Here is a 9,832-nt window from a genome sequence, read left to right as displayed (position 1 = left end):
TTCTCATTAAATTGCATTTAAGCTCATTATTAATCTAGTCGACAAACCGACAGCTGATTATGGCATTTTCTTTTCCAACACGTCCAATAAAGTCGTTACAATTAGTTTTACTGCATCTTTTAGTTGCCGGTTTACCAGCAAAATCCTCTTTCCCTCCCTCCGAAACATCAGTTGGCTGATTTCCAAAAACCAATATCTCACAATAAACTCACAATTAAAACAGCAACAATTCCACTGCAAGAAGTAAAATTAAACATCTGGTTTGTTGATCTGTTTCATTGTTTTTTATTTGAGTATTTTTTCTTTTACCGGTGCGAGTTGGGTACTCGAAATTGTGCAATAATTTTTTTTAAGATTTGAAACAATGTTATGGTTTGGGATTTTCATTTTTTGTCTTTTCTAAACAAAAGTGTAAATTATATAATATCTAAAAGAATACTTCAGTAATTATGTTTTAATGATTTACTGGTTTTAGCATCTGCATATGCAATTGGTTGCAGCTGAAGTATATTTCACTGTTAAATATATATTTAAATGAATTCATTATGCGGTAATTAATGACAATGACGACATTATAAAATTGAAAAAAGTACTGTAGGTGTCGGTTGATTCCTGAATTTTTATGATTTGTTATTATGATAATTTTTGTTTACAAAACCTTTAGATTTTAAATGAGTTATGGAAATTTTTAATTAAACTTAAAATTTTTATAAAATAATATACAGCTACCCACATAAATTTAATTGACATTTTTGTAAATACAAAGGGAAATGACATACTACGGGATATAGAATGTATGTAGTATATAGCTGGGACTAAGGCACAATCTTTATTTGAGACCAGCTTTAGCTTTAGAATAGTCTATGTTCTAAAATGTTCTAGTCCTGAATATAGAATTGTCTCTACATCAGCAGTCAAGACTATAGAGTAGTCCACACAATATAATAGCTTATAATTTAGACTATAGAGTAGTCTATAGTCTCTACTATAGAGTAGTCGAAAGTCTAGACTAAAGAGTAGTCTATAGTCTAGACTACAGAGTAATATACAGTCCAGACTAAAGAGTAATCTATTGTCTAGACTATAGAGTAGTCTATTTTAGTCTAAATTATAGACTATAGAGCAGTATATAATCCAGACTATAGCGAGTAGTCTATAGTCCAGACTATAGAGTAGTCTATTGTTCAGACCATAGAGTAGTCTATTGTCCAGACTATAGAGTAGTCTATAGTCCAGACTATAGAATGTAGTCTATAGTCCAGACTATAGAGTGTAGTCTATAGTCCAGACTATAGAGTATAGTTTATAGTCCAGACTATAGAGTGTAGACTACTCTATAGTCTATTGTTTAGACTATAGAGTAGTCTATAGTCCAGACTATAGAGTCCAGGCTATTGAATAGTATATAGGCCAGACTATACAGTAGTCTATAATACCGATTAAAGATTTTTCTATAATCCAGACTATAGAGTAGTCTATATACCAGATTATAGAGTAGTCGATAGGACAGACAACAAAGTGGTTGATAGTTCACACAATCAATCAACAAGTTTATAATCCAGACTATAGGTTACTCAACAATCAACACTATTAAGTACTCTATAGTCCAGACTACAGAGTAGTCGATATTCCAGACTATAGAGTAGTCTGTAGCTAGTCTATTGTCCAGACTTTTGAGTAGACTACACTATAGTCCAGACTGTAGAGTAGTTTATAGTCTAGTATATATAGTAGTCTATAGTCGAGAACATAGAGTAGTCGATATTCCAGACTATAGAGTAGTCTGTATCCCAGACTGTCCAGGCTATAGAGTAGTCTATAGTCCAGGACTATAGGGTAGTCTATAGTACAGACTAAAGATTATTCTACAATCTAGACTATAGAGTAGTCTATAGTCAATACTATTAAGTGGCATATAGTCCAGACTATAGAGTAGTCATTAGTTCAGACTAATGAGTAGTCTATAGCCCTCACTATAAAGTAGTCTATAGCCCAGACTTTAGAGTAGTCTTTAGTCCAGAGTGTAGAGTAGTCTATAATCCAATCTATAGAGTAGTCTATAGTCCAGGCTAAAGAGTAGTCTATAGTCCAGGACTATAGAGTAGTATATAGTACAGACTAAAGATTATTCTACAATCTAGACTATAGAGTAGTCTTTAGTCCAGACTATTGAGTAGTATATAGTCCAGAGAATAGACTAGTCTATAGCCCACACTATAGAGTAGCCTATAGCCCACACTATAGAGTAGTCTATAGCCCAGACTATAGAATAGTATATTGTCCAGACTTTAGAGTAGTCTTTAGTCCAGAGTGTAGAGTAGTCTATAATCCTGTCAATAGAGAAGTCTATAGTCAGGCTATAGAGTAGTCTATAGTCCAGGACTATAGACTTCAGACTATAGATAGTTTATAGCTCAGGCTATAGAGTAGTTTATAGTCCAGACTATAGTCTATACTCCAGACTATAGAATAGTGTTTAGTCTAGACTTTAGAGACAATATATGTTTTTCTATAATCCAGACTTTAGAGAATTCTATAGCCCAGACTACAGAATGCTTATAGCTTTAAATACTTATTTTGATTAAAAAACATATATCAAACAAATAAGCCCGATTTTTTCAACATTATATATCTAAAATTATATCAAAAATTTTTAAATCTGTTAGATTAATTTAAGCTGTACTTAAGAAAATCGTTAAAAATTTTCGTATTTTTAGAGTTTTTAACAATGAAAATACATTTTAAAACATTTTAGATTTATCTCAAAGATTGTTAGAAAATCATGAAAGATTTTCATTATGATTTCTAATTACGCTGCCTTCAAAAACTAACCCCGAAAACAGGTAGAATTTTAGTTTCATTGAACTAAAAAGAACAGCCACCTAAATCCTGTTTACATATTTCTAAATCTCCTCGTAGACAACAGGTAAATTTAATAAAATTCTGTTACAAGTAATTTATACATATAAATTTGTAAAGTTAACAAAATATATGGTGGACAAAACAACTTCTTCTAAACCTGGCTGTTAGGCAATTATGTACTTCAATGTAGAGTTTCATTTCAATTCTCGTATGCACTCAACCATGATATTTTAGAGGACAATAATAGTTATTTTTTTCACTTCAATATAATGCCACTGATATAATTGTGTTTTTATCTAGAAAAAAGTACAGTTTTTATTAAAAATTGTTTGAATAATATAAAAATATTTAGAAAACTTTTTTTTTCACGTGTTATGGTAATAAAAACCCTTTCTTTCGTTGGAAAAATTTTTATTATAGGCTTAATAAATGAATATTTAAAAATTTCTTTTCTCTTTTTATGAGTTTAAGTATGTTTTTTTTCGCGTTTTTTCAGTAAAAAAAAACACAACTTTCCCACATTAGTATGCATTTATTTATTTACATTTACTAGATTTTTTTCTAATGTTGTTAGTAAAGTTGTTAGACAGTATGATAGTTTAGCTAAGTTAATTAACACTTTAAGCGACTGTTTTGAAATGGATAAAACGAATTCATTTTAATTAATACTAGAGAGAAGATGACACTACGAGACTATAGAATATTCTATAGTCGAGACTATAGAATAGTCTATAGCCGAAACTATAGAATAGTCTATAGTTGAAACTATAGAATAGTCACTATTCGATACTTTAGAATGGTCTGTAGTGGAGACTATAGAATAGTCTATTGTCGAGACTATAGAATAGTCTATAGTTGAGACTATAGGATAGTCAATAGTCAAGACTATAGAATAGTCTATAGTCAAAAGTATAGAATAGTCTATAGTCAAGACTATTGAATAGTCTATAGTCGAAATTATAGAATAGACTACTCTAGAACAGTCTACAGTCGCGACTATAGAACAGTCTATAGTCGAGAATATAGAATGTAGACTATTCGATAGTCTACACTATAGAATAGTCTATAGTCGAGGCTATAGAATAGTCTATAGTCGAGGCTATAGAATAGTCTAATGTCGAGGCTATAGAATAGTCTATAGTCGAGCCCATAGAATAATCTACAGTCGAGACTATAGAATAGTCTTTAGTCAAGGCTATAGAATAGTCTTTAGTCATAACTATAGAATTGTCTTTAGTCAACACTATAGAATAGTCTTTACTCAAGACTATGGAATAGTGTTTAGTCAAGACAATAGAATAGTTTTTAGTGAAGACTATAGAATAGTCTTTAGTCCAGACTATAGTATAGTCTATATTCGAGGCTATAGTATAGTCTTTAGTCTAAACTATAGTATAGTCTATAGTCAAGACTATAGAATAGTCTGTAGTCAAGACTATAGAATAGTCTATAGTCAAGACTATAGAATAGTCTATAGTCAAGGCTATAGAATAGTCTATAGTCAAGACTATAGAATAGTGTATAGTCGGGACTATAGAATAGTCTATAGTGTAAACTATAAAATAGTCTATAGTGTAGACTATAGAATAGTCTATAGTGTAGACTATAAAATAGTCTATTGTGTAGACTATAAAATAGTCTATAGTGTAGACTATAGAATACTCTATAGTGTATACTATAGAATAGTCTATAGTGTAGACTATAGAATAGTCTATAGTGTAGACTATAGAATAGTCTATAGTGTAGACTATAGAATAGTATATAGTGTAGACTATAGAATAGTCTATAGTGTAGACTGTAGAATAGTCTATAGTCAAGACTAAAAAATAGTTTATAGTCGAGACTATAGAAAAGTCTATAGTCGAGACTATAGAATAGCCTATAGTCGAGACTAAAGAATAGTCTATAGTCGAGACTATAAGATAGTCTATAGTTGAGACTATAGAATAGTCTATAGTCGAGACTATAGAATAGTCTATAGTGTAGACTGTAGAACAGTCTATAGTCAAGACTAAAAAATAGTTTATAGTCGAGACTATAGAAAAGTCTATAGTCGAGACTATAGAATAGTCTATAGTCGAGACTATAGAATAGTCTATAGTCGAGACTAAAGAATAGTCTATAGTCGAGACTAAAGAATAGTCTATAGCCAAGACTATAGAATAGTCTATAGTTGAGACTATAGAATAGTCTATAGTCGAGACTATAGAATAGTCTATAGTGTAGACTGTAGAATAGTCTATAGTCGAGACTATAGAATAGTCTATAGTCGAGACTATAGAATAGTCTATAGTCGAGACTATAGAATAGTCTATAGTCGAGACTATAGAATAGACTATAGCCGAGACTATAGAATAGTCTATAGTTGAGACTATAGAATAGTATATAGTCGAGACTATAGAATAGTCTATAGTCGATACTATAGAATAGTCTATAGTCGAGACTATAGAATAGTCTATAGTCGAGACTATAGAATAGTCTGTAGAATAGTCTATAGTCGAGACTATAGAATAGTCTATAGTCGAGACTATAGAATAGTCTATAGTGGAGACTATAGAATAGACTATAGTCGAGACTATAGAATAGTCTATAGTTCATTATTTTTAAATCTTAAATAATTTTGTTCTAAGAAATCTATCGCCTCTTAAAGTGTTAATAAATTTACATTCATTCATATGTTTAAAGTTATGTATTCCATTACATATGTTTGTGTTGTATTGTTGGTTTCTTTCAACAATGTTTTCTTGTATTTTTAATTGTTTCCTGGCCTAATTAAACATTTAACGGTTGTAGCACCTTTGTAATATGTTTTTTTTTTTCTTACAACAACACTCAAAAGATCTTTATAAATCCGATGTAATTGAAGCTGTAAGTTTCGTTTTTATACAAGAAATGAATGTTTAAAAAATAAATCTTATAGATGCAATATCGCTAACATTAAGACCACCACCAGCATCATTATCATCAAATAACAACAACACCACCTGTAACGCAATTTCGTAATTGAAATGTAAAGATAATAAACTAACAGCTAAACCAACATGCAAAACAAACATAATTTTCCTCTATATTGTAATAAATTTAAAGCAAAAATGTGTTCATTTCATTTGTAATTCATTCACTTAACTATTTTTTAATAAAATAAATAATATTTTAATTTTAATTTTTTATTATGTTTTTATGTTTGTTTATCAATTATGTTTCTTATTTTTTATATATTTTTTTTGTTTTCTTTACAGGTGAGAAAATATTTTCTTGGTTTCTTTATCGGTTTTTATCTGTGAAATTTTACATGAAAAGGCTTTTTAAACTAAACTATGTGGTAAGCCGCCTAGTAAAGTAATGTTTTATTATTTTTAACTATTTATTGTATTTGTTTATGTTAAAAATACTTTTTTTTATAGTTGTATTTTTCGAAGAATTGATTAAAGTTTTGTTGGCCTAAGTGGAAAGTAAAATGATTTTAGTTTAATTATCATTTACACTTTGGCTGTGAATTTTAGTTATAATTTTAAAAAGTGTTAAGTTTTGTGTATGTTATCTGAATAAAAGCTTTTCTAAAGAAAAAAGTTTTTGGCAAGATTTTTCATTTAAAATTTTTTAAGATTTTTTCATCGAAAAAGCAAAAGCTTTTCCAATAGTATTGGACTAAAAGTTGTTTATTTTAACTAAAGATTATTTTGCACTTTTTTCATGAAAAAATGTATTTTCCTGATAAAGCTTTAATTTTAATTAAAAACCTGAAAAAGCTTAATTTAATAATTCTTCTCTAAAGCATTGGTAAAGAAAAAGCTTTTTTTCTAATTTTTTAAATAAAAAAGTTTTTTAAATCTTTTTTCTCTGAAAAAGCTTTTTGTAGTTTTTATTTAAAGTTTTTCATTTAAAATTTTAAATTCGAAAAATTCGCTTTAAACGTAAATAATTTGTTACTAAAAAGCTTTATTTTATAAACTAGAACAAGTTGCCGAAAATGTTATTTTCAATCAGATGCATCTTTTTTAATAAAACCTAATTTTTTATTTTAAGTTAAAGCTTTGGTTTCTTAAATCTTTTTAAATATAAAAGCTTTCATTGAAAATATAAATTTTCTTATAGTTATAGTCTTATCAAACAAATTAAGAAAACAACTATTTTGGATTAAGACGCTTTTTTATAAATAGAAGCCTTTTTCTTTGAAACTTATTTTTTCTAAGAAATTTATTCTGGAAAAGCTTTTTCACCACAAAATGTTGTTTTTCTGAACATGTTAAGTTTGGTATGAAAAGCATTAAGCTTATTACATTACAACTTTTCTTCAAAAACTTTTTGGGAACAAGCTTTTTTATCAAAAGCTCATAACAAAAGAGCTATTTTCATTAAAAGCTTAAGACAAAAAAGCTTATGTTATTTAAAACGTGTTAGGTCTAAACAAACTTGTTTACGTAGAATTTAATTCATCAACAAGGCTTTTACATAAATGTTTACCAAAAAGCTCTTCATTAGAAACTCCTATTAACTAATATTTTCTAAAAAGCTCTGACATTTTTTATAAAAACGTATTGTAAAAGCTCTTTCCACTAAAAAGCTTTTTAATAAAAACTTGTTTCAATTGATACATAAAAAAATAGTTTTTAAAAAGAAAAAGTAAAAAATCTATTCATTCAAACATTTTTTAAACTAAAAAGCTTTTTTTATATAAAACTTCATCTAAAAATGCTGTTTTTATTATTAAATATAGAACAAAATAGCTTATGTCTTTAAAAGCATTTTTCAAAAATATTTTTAACATTAAATGTATTTCATGAAACACATTTTAAACATTTTTTATTAGCTCTTTTTTTATTAGAAAATCTCTTTAACTAATACTATTTTTAAACACCTTTTTAAGCTTACTTTTTATATAAAGCTTTTTAACAAAAACGTATTTTTAAAGCTCTTTTCACTAGAAAGCTTTTTACTAAATATTGTGTATTATTAAAAAAATCAATACAAAAAAACTTGATGAAAAAAGTCTTTTCAGAGAAAAATGGATGTCACTGTTCAAAGCTTTTTTAAACGTTTTATTAAGTAGAAAAGCTTTGTATTTAAATAATTTGAGAAACGCCTAGAAAAGGCGTTTTTAATTATAAACTTTTTTAACAAAAAAATCATTTAAAACCTTTTTTTTTTAAAGCTTTTCACCAAAAACAGCTAAACAAAACTCCTTTTACACAAAAATGTTTGTCACTGTAAAAGCTTTTTAAGCGTTTTATTAACTAGAAAAGGTTTTTATTTAAACAGTTTAAGAAACTTTCTTTTACTAATAAGATTTTGTAAAAACCCTATTTTTTATTATAAACTTTTTTAGCAAAAAATAATTTAAAAGCTTTTTTTATTAAAAAGTTTTTCATTAAAAACTGAAAGAAAACTCCTTTCACACAAAAATGTTTATCACTATAAAAGCTTTTCAATCTTTTTATGGACTGGAAAAACTTTTTAAAGCTTTCTTATCAATTTTTCTCTTTACATTTACATAAAATTTAAAAATATTGATTTTCAATTAATTTATAGCTTTTTCTCAAAAGTTTCTTTTATTAAGAAATCCTATCTAAATACATTTTAAGCTTAACAACTTGGTAAAGCTAAATGAGGAGCCCAACATTTACATTAGTCTTTTCAAATTGCAAATGAAATTGTATGCCGACAATTAATTACACGTTTCATTAGTAATCTTTGTTACTAAAGATTTTCCTAAAACATAAATTCATTTCAATAATATTGTAATTGTGAAAGTTGTTTGCTTTAACATGTTGTGATGTTTTTTTTTATTATATGGCCAACATTGATTTTTGTTCACGATTTAGCAACTAAAAATACAAAAATCATAACAGACATTTAGAAAATAATAAAAAAAATTAAGTAAAAGAAAACTAGAGATAATAAAAAATCAATTATCACTAAATATTGCACGCAGCAGTTTTATTTTGTGGTTTCTACAGGTAATTAGTTGCTGTTGTTGCTGATGCACGGATTTTACCATGACAAGGATGATGACATGAAAGTGGTCATAAAAATTAAAAGTCTATGAGAGAAACGGCACGTTTTTTTATCACTTTGTAATAATTTAAAAAAATAAAAAAAACTGTTAGACAAAATTGACAAATGTGTTGTACATAGCAAGAAATGCAGCTCTAAACAAAACGAGTTAATTTCTTACCCTGACCATAAATAAACCAAATATGCGTGCTGTAGCTGTTATTAGTTTTTATTTTATTTAAGAAGATTTCTTCTTTCCTTTCTTATATTGTCTTTCTATTAACGCTTGTCAATTATATATTAGTTTTATTTCTTGTCGTGTTTAAGTGACTTGATGTACCGCAAATGTATTAAATATCTGTTTTGTATTTATCTATTGCTTTTGGTAGGGTACTGGCACATTTGCCAACTGTCTTGCCACCACACCACCTATTTTACTGTCATTGTCGTTGAAATTGCCACAACTACTGGTCATTGTATTTCATATACCTGCTGCCAATAGTCCAAATAGTCTGTGGAATAGTCAAGACGTTTGTTTATATCTAATGTGTGAGTGTGTTTATATTTCTTCGTTTTGGAATCAGCAATTCAACAAATTCAAAAAAGGGAGTTGCCTCTATGTTGTTAATGTAAGTAACAGTTGTTAAGAGGATTTTCATAGTAAAATAATTATCTGTTTTTTTGTTTTCGACAAGAAATTTTACAACTTTTTATATGGCTTGCTTTGAGTGGGGGCTTAATGGAACCAACATATTCTTTTTAGAAATAGAAATATTTAGTCTATAGTCTAGTGCATAATCTAGTTTATAGTCTATTGTATAGTATAGTCTTTAGTCTAGTCTATAGTCTAATCTATAGTCTAGTCTACAGTCTAGTCTATAGTCTAGTCTATAGTCTAGTCTATAGTCTATTCTATAGTCTAGTCTATAGTCTAGTCTAGTCTATAGTCTAGTCTATAGTCTAGTCTATAGTCTAG

The sequence above is a fragment of the Lucilia cuprina genome, chromosome 4 (assembly GCF_022045245.1).
Source record: "Lucilia cuprina isolate Lc7/37 chromosome 4, ASM2204524v1, whole genome shotgun sequence".
In the NCBI taxonomy this organism is placed as follows: domain Eukaryota; kingdom Metazoa; phylum Arthropoda; class Insecta; order Diptera; family Calliphoridae; genus Lucilia; species Lucilia cuprina.
This window is presented reverse-complemented; position numbering follows the sequence as displayed.